This window comes from Camelus dromedarius, chromosome 24 (genome assembly GCF_036321535.1).
Source record: "Camelus dromedarius isolate mCamDro1 chromosome 24, mCamDro1.pat, whole genome shotgun sequence".
In the NCBI taxonomy this organism is placed as follows: domain Eukaryota; kingdom Metazoa; phylum Chordata; class Mammalia; order Artiodactyla; family Camelidae; genus Camelus; species Camelus dromedarius.
In genome coordinates this window covers 14,283,862-14,302,697 of record NC_087459.1, presented here as the reverse complement: position 1 = coordinate 14,302,697, position 18,836 = coordinate 14,283,862, and the positions used below count along the sequence as shown (strand labels likewise).

Below are 18,836 nucleotides of genomic sequence, written 5' to 3'. Positions count from 1 at the left end.
CCTTGGCCTGTAAAGACCTGAGCAAATGCTAACATACTTTCTGACAGCTCAAGGCCACATTCCTTGGATGACACTAGCCCCCCTTACAGCGCCTGCCTGAGAAAACTCAAGGCTGCCAAGAGAATCTAGTTTGTTCTGGTCAGCCCCTCAAGACAGGGCCCCTGCATCTCAGCCTCTCTGGGGGGGGGGGGGGGCGGGGGCGGGGGGTGTAGAGGACTAACTTGGAGAAACACCAGGTAGCAAACCCAGATGAGTTTCATGGGGACACACCCCCTTTTTCCTGCTTGTTGTCATTTTTTTCCTTCACTGACTCTACTGAGCCCCTGCTCACACCCACCCCCGCCACATCGTCCTCATGCTCCCTTTAAAACACCCAGTCCCTCTGTACAAACCACAGCGGAGTTCAGTTCGTGCTGGATTCCTTCCCTTAGTGCAACAATATTTTACCAATTAAAATATGTCCTCGCAGCCTTGTTTACCCCTGACACTGCCCAAGGCCACACGGCCTGGACCTCCACCCCGAAACGCCACATGCTCGGGGCCTAAGCGCGGGAGGCCGGCCGAAGTGCGCTCAGAGCCCGACACCAGCCTCGACCCGCGCTCTCCTTCCAGCCCCACGGGGAGGATGTGGCAGTGCCAGTCCCAACGAACAGCCCAGTGTGCCTGAAGGCGTGAATAATAAAGCCTTCTGGATTCGTCTAAGACAGACTTTCTCAGCTACGATATCGTGGCCATTTGGGGCCAGGTAACGCTTTACTGCGGAAGCTGTCCTGAGCGAGGTAGGATGTCGAGCAGCACATGTGATTTCTACCCATTAGGTGACCACAACACCCCTGTGAAAACCAAAAATGTCTCTAGACATCGCCAAATGTCCCCTGGGGGGGTAAAAATCACCCCTGGTTGAGAACCACGGCTCTGAGGCAAGCGCTCCGGAGGCCGACGCTGCTTAGAGCTGTTTCCACCCAGAAACAACAGCCCCAGTGATGAGCCAAAGTGGTCAGAACAGGAGAGCTAAGCCAGGAAGAAAGGAGAAAGGGTCCAAGTTACCCAAGCAAAGGTGTCCTGGGGGGAGGGGCTGGAGGTGATCAGGAGAAGCAGCACATGCACGGGGGGGGGGGGGGGGAGTGGGAGGGCAGTTAGAGTCCCCGGCTGGAGAAGGGGGTGACTCCTAGGAGGTGGGACATTCATTTGGGCCATGGAGAGTCCCCGAGCTGCTGGCGCCTCCCTAACTTAAACCAGAGGTCATGACTGGGGCCCCAGTGGTTCCATCAAGGGCACAGACGTTTGGTTGGCTTCGTAGAGTGTTTCCATTTGTTTCATTTTTAGTCCCAGCCAACATTTCAAAATCTAGAGATTTCATCTAAAAATCTGGATTTCCACTCTCTCTTGAAACATCAGGGGACCTGACAGCACTGGGCTTGGATTCCTACGTGTGACAACGGTCTGAGGCTGATCAGTGGCTGGTAGCGTGGAGGAGGGGCACTGCTCTGCAAATGATTACAGCTCTCGTCCAGCCTGGCCCACGTCCTCTCACCCACCCTCATTCCCTGAGCCTGTGAGGTGAGACTCTGGTCAAAATCAAGGACCCGAGGTCTTCAAGTAACTCTACTTCAGAGCCTTGCCTCAAAGACCTCAGAACCCTTAGGGAATCCTTTCATTCTAGAATCTTCTGTGGAGGTGGGACTGCCCCTTGTGGGCTGTTCTGAAAACATATGGTACCATTTCTGGTTGCCACAATGACTAGGGGATGCTCTTGGCAGAGAGTGGGTGGGGGAACACCAGATCCCTAGCAATGCATGTTTCCAAAGCAATAAAGAATTGCCCTACATCCTGCAGGACTTCTGAATGTCTCTAGATGTCCTGTGGGTCAACAACTCATTTTTAATTATGGGGGCCAGGAACTTAGCACAAAGTTACAAATGACAGGTGACTTCTGAAGGCTTTTAATGTAACTGACTTTTCTAGGAAAGTAACTACTGTTTAACTCAAGGAGAGCTCTTACATCATTCAGAATTCTACCACAATTTCCAAAAACTCACGTCGTCATCATCCACGCAAGCTGTGGCTGTAAGTTACCAACAAGCACACCTGTTCTCCACCTGCACTTGTGACTACAATTCTCGGCAATTCGGCATCCGGCACCTGACCTTTTCGACACTCAAAGTGAGATCCAGCAGCCAGCAACATCAACATCCCTGGGAGTCTGTTAGAAATGCAGAGTCTCAGTCCCCCTGCCTGGACCCACTGGATCAGAATCTGCATTTTAACGAGATCCCCATGGGGTTCATCTGCACAGTACAGTCTGATGGTGGCATCCCTGGTCATTTACAGAATGAAATACATATTATTTTAAGTTACTTTTACATATTCATTATATTATTATCAGGGCAGTGTATTGATCTGTTTTAGAGTCGTGAGTGTAAGCAGGTTTTAACAAGTATGGATTTCATTTCACGATAGATAAAAGGCATATTTTAAAAGATTTACTGCATGAAGAAGGGTTGGGTCCGAAAGGACTGAGAATCACTGGTTTATCCATTCTCTGTACTTTAATCAGGTGCCTACTCCCTGCCAGGCATGGCAGAGGCCAAGGGAAGGAAAGCATATGAAGACATGCTTCCTGCTGGTGGTGGAGCCCAGATACAGCAGAGGGAAGCAGGCACAGACAGCAATCAATTCAAGACAGGATGAGAGTGAAGGGGTGCAGTGTGCGGATGGAGGGGTGCCAAGGGTTTCATCAAGAATTGGATCCAAACATGGTCTAGGGTCCAAGGTGAGCAGAGGAGGTTCACAGAGAGAGCAGTTTTCCTGCTCAATCTTGAGAAGAAAGGGCATGTTCATGAGGCAGACAAGGCAATCAAGGGCAGGGGAGCCCAGCAGAAAAATCAAACTTCATAATGACAACAATCGATCGTAGCTAACACTTACAGAACATTCATTCCATGAACTGTGTTAACACTTGACACAGACTATCTTTAAAAACCCCAGAACAATGTGCTAATTAACTGGATGGGGGTGGGGAATTCTTTCACAATGTATCTGTACATCAAATCCTCATGTGGTACACTTTAAATACTGTACAATTTTATTTGTCAATTATACCTCAGTACAGCTGAAAAAGAAAATCCCAGAACAACTTTTTTTTTCATTAGTATCTGCATTTTGCAGGTGAGCAAATGTATGGAGGCACAGAGAGGTTAAGTAACATGCTCCAAATCACACAGCACGGGTATAAACTCTACTGCCTTCAGCTGTTAGCGGCCAGCCTTCTCACAACGCCCCACATGTATCCAAAAGACCCCTAGTGGGTGAACCACCTCCACCAAAGGCCCTGGGGGAAAGCCAACACTAAGTGGACTGAAGTCTTTAAGGAGTAGGGACGGTCAGCAAGTAGACGGTTACTTGAACAACTTGAATCCTTGGTGTAAAGTCCTCTTGTCTCTGTTACTTGAGCCCAACTCCTGCTCTGTAGCCCGGACCCCAAGGTGCTGTTTGTCATGGTTTTATTTCCCTACACACCTTCCGTGCTTTTCCTATCTCCGCCCCCAGGGAGCCCTCCTTGTTCTGGCATCTCTGGCTCAATATTCTCCCCTCCCGGTCTTCTGGGAAACGGGCACTTGAGGAGACAAACAGGCCTCCTGTTGATGAAAAACATCCAGCTTTCAAACTCATCCTTTGCATCTGCCGGGTCCCCCTCCCCCTACACTGCCACAAGTGGGTAATGAATGACCCACTTGTGAGCTCATTACTGCAGAGTCTCTAAAGAAAATGTAAATGCTCACGGAGCCAGGGATATAAATAAGGAAAGATGCCTGTAAATAAATAAATACACACACACATACACACACACACAAACCCAATTAATTCATACCATCCGAGAGCCAGAGCCATTCAGGGTGGGGAGAGGAAGAAAGGAAAGGCACCGAATATCACCAGTCACGTGATTTCAGAACTGAGCTTCCCAGCAGCTGCCAATAAATTATTTTTACTGTGCACAGGTACAAATGAATAGGCTGCTGTTGCCCCCTAAATCTCCTTTATAAGCCTGTGTTTGCCTTGGTCCCTCCTACCGGGGACGGGGCTTGCAAGCCAGTTTTCATTGGCCAAGGTCTCCAAGAAGGCTGCCTTTTTGTGGGCCTACCCCCTGCAGACTATAGGAGCCCCACCGGTACTTCCTGTTTACGAGACAGTTTGGCAGGACATGGAGCACAGCCATCTCTGTCAAGGGCCCCAGGGATGGAAGTGACAGCGGTGCTTATTTCAATAGCTGTTGCAAACGACTTCTGCCTCCTGGCCCAAAGGGGCTGTTGTTCGTGGGATGGGATGTGCCATTCATGGCCACAAAGCCCACCCCTGACATTCACTCTCTAGCAGGCTTCAGGGTGCAAAACCTCATCACAACCAACTTTTGTGTGTTCTGCTCTCCCCAAAAAGGAGAGTATTGGTCACTCCCTTCAGATGGAATGTGTCTGCTGTCCATCTGTCAAAATGTGCTGAGCCAGGTGGGGTGCAGTGGGTTTTCAGGGCCACTGTGACATGCAGGTCACTGTGCGGTGGGGAGGATCACAAGTCCATGCTCTAGGGTCACTTTTCTGGATTTGAAACCTGGCCTTGCCACTTCCTAGCTGTGTGACCTTGGGAAAGTTAGCTAACCTCTCTGAGCCTTGGTTCCTTCCTATGTAAAATGGGTATAATAGTATCTAAACCTCATAGGGTCAATAAGATGATATCACGACTTAATCAGTGTCAAAGTGCAGTTCAAAGCACGGGGTCAATGGAAGGTAGCTGTTATGAGCATCATTTCCTCCAAACTTCTCCAGTAACTGTCCATGGTGCATTCTTTCACACGTATCTACTGAGTGCCCAGTACGTGCTAGCCACCGTCTCTGGCAGCAGGGCTCTGTCTATGACTAAGACAGAGAGACACCTGCTCTCAGAAAGCTAACGTTTTAATAGAATGAGACAGACAACCAACCTACAAACAATTCAATAAAAAGATAAAAACAGATGGAACATGTTGCAAATGCCTTGCCAAGCATCTGTTGTATGTTTTTATCCACCCATTTTAAAGATAAAGAAACTGAGGCTAGAAGAGGTTCTCCAAGCAGGTTGAAGAGCCAGGCCTGTGCAGCCCCAGAGAGTTGGAAAGGGGAACGAGGTACTGAAGAGAGGCTGGGTGCCCAGGGAGCATGTGAAAGGGCTGTTCCTGTCTCCTCTTGCCCTTCCTGTGCTGCGTAGAGACACCCCTCCCCAAGACCATGTTCCGTCCAGGTTGAACAGATGGTTTGCTATTGGACAAGTTCCTTATTCAAGGGGCTGCTGAGTGGACCTTTTCTGGCCAGTGTGCCCTGACTTCCGAAGTCTGGCTGGACTCAGACAAAGGAGCTCCCCGTTATCCTCAGACGACCCAGCAGAAGGTGGTTCTGGGAGACCCGATGGACCACAGTTGTTCAGGCCACTAGGTGGCTCTTTCTGTGAACTCTACAGTGTGTGAGATGCTAGCTGTACCGAGAGTCCGAAGACAGGCAGGCTGCCTTCTCTCTGCAGGGGACCCGTCCCCAAGAAGTTCTTGAGTCTTCAGTTTCTGGGGACCTTCAGGGTCTCCGCAGGTCTCCCGCTGCCTTCTTGTTCCAGGCAGGTCACTTTGCTTTCCAGAAGGCAGTATTCCCATTAGGATTTTTCACCTAAGAGGAGTTGGAGTCAGAACATTATCTGTTGTTTCCACATGTCTGAAGTTGACAGCAGGGGAATCCTAGCCGACACTGGCTGCTCAGGACTTTATCACGCAGCCCCTCCCTCCCTCGTGTACCTTTCATCACTGCCACTAGGGCAACACAAAGAGGCAGTGTTGCCCAGCGGTCGGGGGCGTGAGCACTGAAGCAGACTACCTGGGTCCCTGTGTCATTTAAAAGCTCTTCGACCTTGGGCAGTTTTCCCAGCTGTAACCAGCTCACAGAAGCGGGATGAGGAGGAAATAAGTCATTGCTGGAAAGGCACGTAGGACAGTGCCTGAAACGCAAATCACAGCTATAAATAATACTCCTCTTAGTAGAAGGATATCCTTTTTGACAGATGAGTAAACAGAGGCTCAGAACAGTAAAGACCCTTGCTTGGGGCCACACAGGTCAGGGATTTAAACCACAATGACTGACCCCAGAGCCCCAGCTCACAGTGACTTCCCAAAACAGCCCCTGCAAGCCACAGACTGGGAATAAGCTGCTCTCGTTAGGAGTGAGACACCTAGAAAGAGGGCTGGCAGTTTCTCCGGGGGCGGGGGGTGGGCAGCCAAGCCTGCAATTTCAGATCCGCCCTGGGCTCACCCTCTGTGCAGAGAATGGCCCACGGGGGTCAGATTCCAGGCGGTATCCGGTTTCATCCACCTCCAGGCCATTGATGGTTCCAGCAGGATGGCCAAAGAAGATCAAGAGGGTCAGGCTGGGCCTCCCCCACTTCCCCCTTCCAATGTTAACTACTGCTTGTAACCAAGGCTTGAGGTGTCCAGGTCAGCAATTATCGGACAACTGTAAGTCCGGGAAGAAGCCAGGCAGAGGGCACCCCACCTTCGCTGGGACAGCCTTGCAGGGTGCTGCTTCAACTTCGTTCAGACCCCCAGGAGGTCAGCCTGTCTGCACCTCTGGGTCTCTGCCCTCTCTCTGCCCTCTGTCCCCATCTCTCGTTTCCTTCTCACCCCACTGTCCTGCATCATTCTGCAGTCAAAAGGCTGCCTATGGCCTGGGACATTTAAAAAGTTGTTAAACGTTTGAAGAATCAAGGTGGTAAAATGTACTGTGGTTTTTTAAAATCATTTTCTAAAATGGATCTAAATATGTTTAACATAAATGTTTATCAAATACAGAAATTTTTAATATAATCAATCTTATGAACTATTTCAAAACATCCTGGAAGTTCAGAAAAATTATATAACACTCGCATGTACTAATCATGCCATGCTTTTTCCAATTCTTGAAAGGAATCAAATTTTACAGTTGAAACACCTCTGATCACTTAAGCCCCATTTTCAACACCCTAGAGGTCACTTCTGCCCTTCACATTTGTGTGCCTCTATTTTTAGTAACTTTGTATATGCCCACATATAAATATATAATATTGTTTTTTGTGTTTATGAGTTTGACAAAATGGCACCAGGCTAGCTGTACATACGTGCTTGTTTCATTCACTATTTTATTAGTATCCCCCCTCCTACCCCCTTTCCTTAGTTTTTGTTCTCAAGTCTCCCCTCAGATAATATGATACACTGAGAATGGGAAGCATTTAGTCCAGTGGTTCTCAACTCTGCTGCCCAGTGGTTCTCAACTCTGCTGCCCACTGGACTCACCCGGAAGCTTTTAAAAATGCCGGTGCCCAGGCTGCAGCCCTGGAGATACTGATTTCATTGGTCTGGGCTGGAGCCTGGGAATCAGAACTTTTCAGAGCTCCCCCGGTGACTCCAATGTGTAGCCAGAGGTGCAAACCCCCATCTCAGGGTCAGTCTCTCCCAGACACCAGAGGAAAGGAAGTACGCCTGCGGCCGGCCTGCAATGCCCCGTGGAACAGTGGGCAGACGAGGAGTGGGACAGGAGGCAGGCTGGGAGGGGCGCCTTGTGGCCACACCCCTGGTGGTGACTCTGCTCGGCTACTTGGTGCTCTCAGGACCCTGTTCACCATCCGCAAACTGGTCGTGTGGGGGCAGGACAACACTAACACCCCGTTAGTCTTTTTCTTATTGAAATATAGTCAGTTTACAATGTCATGTTAATGTCTGGTGCACAGCAGTGATTCAGTTACACACACATATATATATACATAGTCCTTTTCATATTCTTTTTTTATTATAGACTATTAAAAGGTATTGAATATAATTCCCTGTGCTATACAGTAGGACCCTGCTGTTTATCTACTTTATGTATAGTAGTTAGTATCTGCAAATCCCAAGTAATTTTAGCTGGCTACCATTTCAACGTCTACACTTACATTGTGAAAAGTTGATCATCCTGGTTCCTAAAAACCTGAACACAAGGAAAAGGAAACAATGTTATTCCATCCCAGTGAGATCAAGTTGCCTGTGTAGGGCTACGAGCCCAGGGCTGGCTCTGCTGCAGAGGGAGGTGTGCAAGTGTGAGGTGTTAAAAACGTACTAGCACCAAGGTGAGATGCTCTCCTGGGTGGAATCAAAGAGACTTAGGGAGCATTGAAAAGGCACTCACTCTCTCCCTGGATTACTCAAGGTTATTTAATGTCCATGGCGTGCCTCCAACCATCTTGGGGCCACATAACCCTCTCGGAAAAACATGGGGCCCATCAGGTCCTCTGGTTCCTTATCACAGGGACGCTCTAGGATGCTACAGGTCTACAGGCCATACCTGAGACTGCAGAAAGGGGAGCGAACCCCCTCACACCACCCCCGCTCCACCAGTCAGTCTCCCAGTATAGGGATGGATCAGGAGACCCAGGACTGGCTGCATTAACTCCTCCTCCCCAGTCAGTCTGACTTCATGCCCACAGCTGTGTGATGTCACTTTCTGCTTCCCAATAAGGATAACGGTAATGAGTAGCACTGACCGCAAGCCAGGGACTGTTCTAAACACCCTGCGTGGACCAACTCATTTAAACCTCACAGCAGCCCTAGGAGGCAAACACTGCCAGCATTCCCATTCTACAGATGAGGAAGTCTAGGCACACAGAGGTGAAGTGACTTGTTTAAGACCCTCCACCCTGCCCCACCCTCCATCCCAACCAGTAAGTAGCAACTGACCACTGCGCAGCAGCCCCTCCTCTACTGGCCGGGGGCCGCCCGCTGTCCCCTCCTCATCCTTCTGCAGATGTGGCCGCATCCAGGGAACAAGGGAGAGAAAGAGGGAAAACATTTTCAGAAATTATTTCCGACAGGCGACCAGAAACTAAAATAACAACATTTGGTTTGTCTTGCTAGCTGGAGGCAAAAATCAGCTCAGGTGGGAGGAGGAGGCTGCGAGTTAAAAATGCAGACGAGCTTGGCCGGCCCCAAGCTGGCCCAGTTCTGCGAGGAGCCCCAGCACCCCCAGGTCCCACCAGGAAACAAGGCCCTGGGAGCCTCGGGCTTGAAGCTCTCTAAGGAGGGTGGTGGGAGAGAAGGCGCCGCATCCTTAAAGGTGTCAGTGTGAAAGTGGAAACATCCAGGGGGCTGGAAGACCTTGCTGTAGGTGGCGTTCGATGAGCCATTTTTAAGACAAGGCATAAGGCTGTAGAAAACAGGGTGAGGAACACAGCAGGGGTGGGCATGAACATCCTTCTCAAAAGCAAGAATTAGTATTTACTGCACACTTACTATATGCCCCCCGTTGCAAGGGATTTCCATGATATCATTTCAGCCTCACAATGATCCTCAGACGTAGCTACCACTATTGCTAAGCCCATTTGACAGATTCGGAAACTGAGGCACAGAAATGACAAGTCACCCACCCAAGGCCGCACAGCTAGTACACAGGTGATCCAGAGGAGGAACTCCAGAGCCCACCGCCTCCAAACGTCTTGCATTTTCCAACATTTCCCCACATTTCCAAAACACCGAAGATGTGCTGGGTCCTGCGTGAGTGGGTCAAAATGAACGGGCACATCCTGTCCTGGCTGGGAGGGACGCAGGCGCAGCCCTGGAGGGCTGACAGGCTGGCACGTCTGGAGGCGAAGCCAAGCCAATGGGAGCAGATGGCGCCCAGACAGCAGATGTTAACGCAGTTTGCTTTTTCCATATGGTTTTCTGTTTAGCTGTAATAAGTGAATTGTTCTTTAATATCTGTCAGGAGCTTAAACTCTGAAGGCCAGTGGCAGTCACAGTCACTCTAAAAGACACAAAGGAAGCTGGCCAGACCCGTCCCTTCACATCACCGGAGAAGACGGCAGAGTGTCAAGGAAGAAGCCAATTATCGCGCGGTCCAGGCCTGTGCACGCGTACGCACACACACACGCACGCACACACTGCAGGCTGGCCCTGACAGCCAGGTTCTCACCTGACATTCTGGAGTCTTCGAAAGCCCACGTCAGTGTCCTTCGTACTCAGCAGTAAGATTCAAGGGCAGTTTCAGATTTTCCCTTGGAGGGTAGGGGGAAAGCTCCAATTGAAAATACGTAAATGGGCTCAAGCCGCTCTGTACTCTGGGACTTTCAAAGTAACCACAGCTCACCATCTTAACGACGTACGGTAAGAAAACCCTGGAACTCTGTCTTCTGGCCCATCTCAGGATCCTTCGTGTGTCCTGGGTCAGACCCACAGCGCCATCACCCCCATCCCACAGGGGTGGGGTTGGATGGTGGTGCCTGCCAGCAGTATTTTTCCATCCGTATCTCCATGTGACAAACACTTTAACTCTCAGAGTCTCACCAACTTCATTTTCTTTGAAGGAGCAGCTGCTACTCTGTTGCTAGCAATGAGGCCCCCGTGCTGCCCTTAAGCCAGAGAGGGAGCACAGAGGGAATGGTGCCCCCCACCCCTCTCCCTGTCTTCACTCTTCGAGATCTACACAGAGCAGGGCCTAAGAGCTGAACTGAATCTCAGCATCGCCCCTTACAAGCTGGGTGGCCTTGGGCGAGTTATTTTGAATGTTTCCAAGCCTCAGTTTCCTCATCTGTAAAATGGGAGGAAATAGGACCCTCTTCAGTAGGCTTGTTGTGAAGATCAGATGAGAAACTGTAGGTAAAGTGCTCAGCCTGGGGGCAAGAAGACAGCGTGCCCCCAGAGGGTAGCAGCTACTTTATTATTATTATTATTACTGCTCTCTGTTGTTACCTGCTTCTCACTCCTTCCTTCATCCCACCAGTATCTGAGCACCTGCTAGGCAACACCCGTTGTTCTTGGTGCTGGGTAATGAATGAAATAGGTCCATGGGACTTACGTTCTATAGGCAGAGAGACATGAGAGCAACAAATAGGGGTAAAATATGACATGATGTGGGGCTGAGTCCTCGAAAGAAAGACAGAGGAGGAGGGAGGTGGGGGTGACATTTCAGATGAAGGTCAGGGGAGACATTTCTGAGCACGTGGCACCTGGGCTTGGCCTGATGGCAAGAAGGAGCCAACGCAAGAAGATCCTGGGCGAGAAGCACCAGGCAGCGGGAACAGCACAGCGATGTTCCAGTGGCAGAAGTGAGCGTGGCCTATTTCGGCAGCAGGAAGAGGCCGGTGGGGCTGCGATGTGGACACAGTGCTGGAGGTGTGACAGCAGAGGGAGGCAGGGGTCCAATGGGGCCGGGCCTTGCTGTCTACGGAGAGGGAAGGAGACCAGATCTCATTTTAAGGCCCCGGGAAGACAGCGGCAGCTTTTCAAGCAGGAGGCCTTGTCATGACCAGACTTAAGTTTCAGAAAGGTCCTTCTGGCTGGTGCATGGAGGGGCCCTTCCCTCACCACTCACAGGCTCAGGCAAAGGATGGAGGAGCAGGGGACAAAGGCAGAGGCAGCCCTCACCGAGGCCACGACAATCAGAACACATTTCGGGGTGCTGCTCTGGCCTCTTCCCCCCTCTGGGGTACTGTCGGGGACCGGCTGGGGACAGGCACAAGTAAAACGGGAAGTGATGGGAGTTTATTAAATAAGCTGCAAGCTTGCGTGACCATAATCACCCAGCACCCTATTGTGATCCTACGCCAGCAAATGGGCCTAAATCACAATTCTAATGAATCTCAAGTACCAGGGTAACGCTTGTTAATTTGAAGCACTCCAGAGGACCTGGGTACCCGTGCTGGAAGGGCAGCGTCTGACCGGCTCTCAGGAGGTCCACGGTGGCAACCGTCTGGTGACTCAGTGGCAGAATTGATGACTTTGGCATTTCCCACCACATCTGGGGCTCTGATCCCTCGTGACCTGGGGTAGCCCCTGCCCCACGATGGTCTCAGAGTGGGAGGTGCCCACCGGCTGGAACACAGCGGTCACTGTGGGTTCATGTCCGGAACCAGGATCAGCATTTAAGCCTGGCTGCAAATTTCACCCACTGCCTGGAAGGGGGGCCTTCTGCTGGTGCCTCAGCTGGGGATGCGGTTCACCACAAGCTGGCATTCAAATGACTCCTGCTTTCCGTCTCCCCTGGGTTTTACAGCCACGTACTTACTCACCAGACTGCTCCTCCTCCTCCTCTGCTCCTACAGAGCCCTGTGCTCACCTCCACGCTGCACTCCGGTTACCTGTTAGCAGGGGTGTCACCGCCATCCATCCAAATACATCCTTCAGAGGAGCAGAACTTTTTCATGTTTATAACCCCCAAGGGCTTGGCCCCAAACATGATGTGTGTGTGTATATGTGTGTGTGCTTGTGCACAAGCATTTGTGAGTTATGCCAACACCACCAGCAGCAGCTAACACACAAAGCTGAGCACACATGCCTCCCCACGTGTGTGAGAGAGTTGATTTGCCCTCATAATAAACCTGGGACCTCTAATTATTCCCATTTTACAGATGAAGAAATAGAGGCTCAAGATGGCTAAGAAGCCTGCCTGAAGTCACACAGCTAGTCACTGGCAGGACTAGGGATTTGAAGTCTGTAAATCAAGCCCCTTCGCCACCACTCTTACTTGAATGGGTGAACAGAGAGCTGCTTACAGGTGGGTAGTAGTGGGTGGGAGGGGAGGTGGGTCCTGGCTGGATCACTGGGGAATAGGGTGGCCGATGGGAAGTTGGAGAGAATTGCTGTGTCAGAAAATCTCTTCCCGGTCACAGTCGAACAGTGGGAATGCCCGTCTGCTTGCCAACACGCAAGCTGCTCTTTCTTGCACCCAAACCATCCACCTTCAATCATCTGTGGGTGCTCATTCTTGGTGAATTCTCCAGCCCACACTGACTTGTCACCCACGTGGATCCTTGGTCATTACAGCACTGACTGTGTAGCTGACACTTATGTGGTAAGTCAGCACTTTATATATTAACTCATTTAATCCTCACCATGACCCCATGAGAAGACATTATTATTATCATCTCATTTTTAATGATGAATAAACTGAGGCAGAGAGAGTTTAAGTAACCTGTCCAAGGTTTCACAGCCAGCAAGTTGCAGAACAGGGTTTGAATCCACACCATCTGCCCTCTTGACCACTAGGGGCAACCATTACTGACTGGGCCTTCTCACTGTTCTAAGCATTTTACAAATACTTGATGTGATAAACAAACTTATGATTCTGGTTCTGTTTTCATCTCTGTTTTACGGATGAGGAAACTGAGGTTCAGAGAAGTTGAATTCTCCCAATGCTCAACCCAGTCCAGGCCCCTGCTCACTCAAACTGCAGCTCTGTGAGGATGACAAAAAGGAACCGTCCCTTACTCTGGGAAACGGCGGTGCTGAGTTTAGATGGATGCTTTGCTGACTAAAGTGCAAGCTGAGTTTTAGCTCTGACTTGCTCCCTCGTGCAGTGTGCATCCTGGACAACTGCACATAGGAGGCCTGACCCAGCAGATAGATGGCAGAACAGAGCTTCCAGCCCAGGTCTGACCTGCATCTGGCTTTTAATCGCAATAGGTGCTCCATCACCCACCTCAGACATCACACCCTTCTCTTCTAACCCCGTCCTAGATTCAGTCCTATCCAAGGCTGCTCAGAAAATGCCCAGTCCAGTACCTTTAAGTGGGAAAAACCTCTGTCAAGGTGTCCTGGTCGGGACAGATCCTTGCAGAACAGTCCCCTTCCATCCCTAGGGGCTGTGACCGCTTCATCACAGTCTCAGAGAGACTGGGCTCACAGATGGCGACTCTCCACTGTGAGAGACAACTGTCAAATTCTTGTGGCGGGTACCTCGGTGGCCCTGTCTCCCCACCCCAGTCAGGCAGCCACTTTGCATAGTGACCCTTCCTGATCTACACCGGCAGGATGCAATTCAGCCATTCCCAGGACTCTGCTCTGCTCCAGGTTCCTGCTGCCAGAGGCGCTTGCCGCTGGGGAGCGCTCCCAGGGCCCTAGACTCTGAGCAGATACCACTTTGTATTAAAGGCTCACTGGGCTGGGCTCCCAGAGACAGAGGACAACGGATCTCTGCTAAATGTCTTTGAGAGAGAAGCCAAATGAAGAAGAGGGAGAGGGTGAGAGAGAGGGAGAGAGAGAGGGAGAGAGGGAATGAGAGGAAGGGGGTATGGAGAGAGAGAGAGAAATCGGGCATCTAAGAAGGACAACAGAAAACACCAACTCCAAGTCTGTCTGGGAGAGGCTGGTACTTCTGCCTGGCAGTGGAAATAACAACACTGAGAGTTTACGTTTATCAATCACTTAGTAACAAAGACTAACACTGAGTGAGAGTTTAACAGGTGCCAGCTGCTATATTCGGTGCACTTCTTCAACTGGGGACCTGCACCAGTCACCCGTCCTTCCCCAGTATCAGCAGGGCACCTCCAAGATAAACCAAGCCCAGCAAAACCCTCTGAGCGCGACCCTCGGTGTGCAGTCTCACTCACGCAGCAGCTGGGATCTCTTGCCTATCTCCTCCACGTCAGTCGTGGTCATGATTCTTTTGTTCCTACTGAGCCTTATTATGAGTAGAGTAGACCCTCTGTGCTGATGGCCCCAAGCGACGGTCTCCTGTATCCTAGCCCTGGCGATGTGACCTTGCACCTCCTCCCATCACAAAGTGGAGTCTGAATCCCCACATCTTGAGTAGGGGCTGCCCAGGGACTTGCTTTGGCCAAGAGAATGTGGTGGAAGTGACTCTGCTCGAGTTCTAAGTGTGGCTTCCAGAAGCCTTGCACCCGCCCACTCTCTCTCTCGGAACCCAGTCATTGCCCTGTGGACGGGCCCCGGCTCATTCGCTAGGGGATGAGAGACCACGTGGAGGAAAGTCCACATGTCCCGGCTGAGACACTCCATCCTAGAGCAGCCTACGGCGAGCTGATCCCCAGACATGGGAGCCAGCCAAGATCAGAGGAGCCACCGCTGAGACCAGAAGAACCATCTAGCTGACCCAAAGACCTGTAAACAGTAACTAATAACAAACCACTTACTGTTTCATACCACTGAGTTTTGGGGTGCTTTGTTAAATCACCCCCCCAATGATACAATGCACATTATATAGACAAATAGCCTCAAGGACATGACGTTACTATCCAAGGTCACCCAGCTAATTAGTACCTGAGGAGGGATTCTGCTCCCTTGTTAGTTTTTATCCGTAACGAAACAGACCAGGGGTTGACAAACTTTCTGTAAAGGGCCAGCTAATAACTATTTTAGGCTTTGTAGGTCACACAATCTCTGTGGCAACTACTCAACTCTGCCACTGTAGAGCCAAAGCAATCATAATCCGTATGCAAATAAGTGGGCGTGGCTCTGTTCCAATAACACTATTTACAAAAACAAGTGGCGGGCCACATTTGGCCTGTGAGCTATAGATCACTTCCCTACACCATCAACTGTCTGTACCATCCTTTCTTTCCTTTCCTTTTCCTGTAATCTCACTTCTTCCCTTTCTCTAGGATTTTGAATGTGAAACCCCTCATTACAGTCTACCGTTTTTATATTCTATTCCATGACATGTGACAACTAACTCTAAACTCAGCGGCTTTGTTTTCCCAGTGTGTGTGTAACTCCATTCCCTAATTTCGCAAATCTCTGTCATTTCCAAAAATCAGTTTGACTGATATGTTTTCCTAATGTGAGGTTGACAGCTCTCTGGATTCCCCAGGTATGGGAACTTTAAAAAGTTATGATTATATTCTAAATCCAAGACCCAATATCACCCCTGTGACAGTTGGGAATGCAAATTACTCCTGTTCAGAACATTAAAAAAAAAAAAAAAGCTTCCGTTCTATTGTTACAGAAATTTAACTCGCTCCAAAAAAAGTTTACCCTCCCCTCCCCAAAAAGAGTGATACAGAAGTAACTCTAAGAGCTTTTTCTTGACTCCACACACCCGGTCTCTGGGGTAACCTCTCTCTAACAAGCAGGAAAGGCATGTGATGAGGATTCCTTGCAGAGAATAAAAATTGAGGTTGGAACAAATGAAACCCCAGTGATTTTTCAGTTTTATGGATGTGTATTTCATCCAAAAAATAAAATGTTATAATAGATTTCAGTTTTTCCACTTCTTTATTTCCCTTTCCAATTCTTGGTTGCCCTACTTAGAAACAGAACCTTGTTGGCAATTAAAGTGAACTCTGAGCTTGGCTATTTTTCCCTCCCAATTGGGGGGAAAAAAAAGCAGACTTGAGAGTTTAGCAAAGGAGCTCATCCAATTTAGAGGCTGAGAGCCACGTCTTGAAAATTTCATCCAAGGTTAGTCAGGGTTAGTGTCAAATTTTCCATAACTTTTAACAGCCTTCTAAGTAAAAATAAAGATGTCCATCTGGACTGACTTTAAGTTCTAAAGTCCTAAAGCTAGGAAGGCAGAGGAAGAGCCATCTTATTTTTGAATGGAATTTATTCCATTTTCAAGAAGAGCCAGCCTTGGTCCCAGGACCTGGCCTTGAGTGAGCTGTTTTTGGAGCCGTCATTATCATGATGGCCAAGGACAAAGTGGAAAGAGATGCCTCACAGGACGGGGGTCTTCACAGGGAGCGGGTCCATAGGACGATTGTGTGGAGCTGAGTACATTCCATGTCCAGAACCCCCTACTGTAGCTGGAGCGCCCCAAACAGTCTGACCCACCTAACAAACAGCCCAGAGCCGGCCACAGCATGCACACTTATCAACAGCTCCCAATGACACACACTTGCCCTGTGCCAGAGGCCACGTTAATCGCTTCTAACATACTTATCTCCATTATACAGATGAAAAAATTAGGACCAAGGCCCCAGCGAGTGAATGACAGTGGAGATTCACAGCCAGCTCTTCTGACTTCAGAGGCTCCTCTTAAAAAAGACAAAATAACTCTGTGAATGGTCATATTTGTGTGGGTGACCAGGTACTGGCGGCAACAGTGCTCTGGTGTTGATCAACATCTCTGGATCTGCTACTAAATCCCCACTACCCCCAGGCCTCCTGCCAACTGCTGTGCCTTAAAAGGATTTTTATTTGATGAGTGGCATATAAGATACCGGTCAGTAGGCAGGGTAATTATTTCCCATGACAGAGATCTGAAAACTGAGGCTCAGGGAAGGAAAAGAGACAAAACACAGGAAGTAGGGGTAAGTAAGGAAGGGAATTGAGAAACAGGAAATTTAATCTGCCACCAGAAACATGGTAAACATCCAGGAAATTACCATAGGTCCTGGCCACTTGTGAGAGCTATGAACTCTGTCTGAGCTTCCTAGCAGGCACTGCAAAAAGGGAAACAAAACTAGTTATTTGCTTCTGTATCACAGATGGGATTCTTCATTTTTAGGAAAAGAAGACTCTGTCATTCTTCCTTTTTTAGAGCTATCAGCTCTGACTGTGTTGCGTTTTCTGTGTATTAGTGCTGTCTCCTTATCTGTTGAGTTGATATGAAAGGATCTGCTGCAGGGCTCTGCAGAAAAGCCTCTGAAATCAGATGAGCTGGCTGGTTTACATCCCTGCATCTCTGGTATAGCCAAGTGTTTATTTACCGAGCATCACATGGACAGATTGGTGATGAAGGAGAAGCTGCAAACCTCTTTGGTAGGAGATTGTGCCACCAGAATAGCAATCAGAAATGAAGCAGAGAAAGCTATGACTTTAAAGTGGAAGCGAATGAGAAAATGCTCATTTGGGTGAACGTCATCTCCATCAGGCCATGCAGATTTTCTAAAACCCTTTTTGTACAAGCAAGGCACACGGGGATAAGGAGAATTCCCTTCTCCATTTCTCCCCATGTCCTACCCAGTCCTTCTGGTGAAGGAAGTGAGGTCCATCCAGCTGATCTCAGCCCCAAGCCCCAAGTGGACTCCCAGGGCTAATGGGCAGGGCACCGCAAACGAGAGCAGGAAACAGCCTCTGACCCACGCTGCTCCGCTGGCTCTGTGCAATGGAGCCGTAAACTGAGTCGGCTCCCTGAAGACATGGGAGAATTTCAGGGCCAAAATTCAGATCTGCAGCTGCGAGCAAATTGGTGTCCCCCAAGCCCTGTGCTCCAGAGCAGCCTTTTTTAGCAGAACGCTGCACTAGGATGCAGCGAAGCTGATCCGCTGTCTGCTACTCCAGCTGAAGTCCAGAGATCCTAGGAAATCAGGAGGGAGGAAGGGTCACGGGTAGGACAGGTATCCTGTCATCCCGGGCTTCAACGTCATCGGACAGCTCCCGAAACCTCTGCTTAATACCCACCAATGCTCTTTAATCTCCCGTTTGGCTGACCTGTGAGCATCTCCCTAATGCAATGGCCACTTAGCGAAGCCACTGTAGTTCCCTTAGGATAGTTGTACCAATTAAATAATGTGACAGTTTAGAGGTGTAAAGCTATGTATTTCCTCCCAAACCAGAGGCCTGAGGGATCTTACTTAAAGATTTTAAGCAGAAAAGAGTCTCCCTCTTGAGAGTCAACATTAGTGAACAATGTTTACTACTCAGAAGGGCCAACCTAAAGTGGCTGCAGGCAAGAAACCTTGGAGACACCTGGGTGAAGGGCACCCAGAGAGCTGCAAAAAGCAGAGGGCAGGATGGGCCTGATGCGGCCGTGCTCCCGGCCGTGCTGGACAGGAAGGGGGTCGATCCAGGCTGCACCTCCTACTGCTCACGCCCAGTGTGATCTTGCACTGCTTCATCTCTCCGTGCCTCACTGTCCTCATCTGCGAAATGGGGGCAGAGATTGCTACCAACGGGTGGAGAAAACTAAAAGAGAGAAAATGTTCTGGCCGGTGTCCTGAGGAATCCCCAAAGCAGCCTTGCGGTTGGATGCAGGAGCAGCTACAAGGGTCGGGGCACTTCTCCTGAGCAGGTTTCGTCTGCTCAGCACTGCCTCAGCACTGCCTCTGTGCTGTTCTTGCGGAGGTTTCTGACCAAGGCAGGAGAC

The 18,836-nt window shown here is 49.8% G+C and overlaps 1 protein-coding gene and 1 long non-coding RNA gene across 4 annotated transcripts in view; both read right to left on the bottom strand.

The window, feature by feature from the left end:
* Nucleotides 1-18,836, bottom strand: part of XYLT1 (xylosyltransferase 1) — a 292,323-nt gene that overhangs the window by 137,047 nt on the left and 136,440 nt on the right. The window lies entirely within an intron of this gene.
* LOC135319208 (uncharacterized) overlaps nt 5,082-18,836 on the bottom strand; it is a 49,235-nt gene continuing 35,480 nt past the window's right edge. Inside the window, exons 2-4 of the long non-coding RNA XR_010377666.1 lie at nt 8,753-8,813; nt 7,972-8,006; nt 5,082-5,684 (exon numbers count right to left, since the gene is read on the bottom strand). This is a non-coding gene — a long non-coding RNA (uncharacterized LOC135319208). The remainder of the gene's footprint in view (nt 5,685-7,971; nt 8,007-8,752; nt 8,814-18,836) is intronic.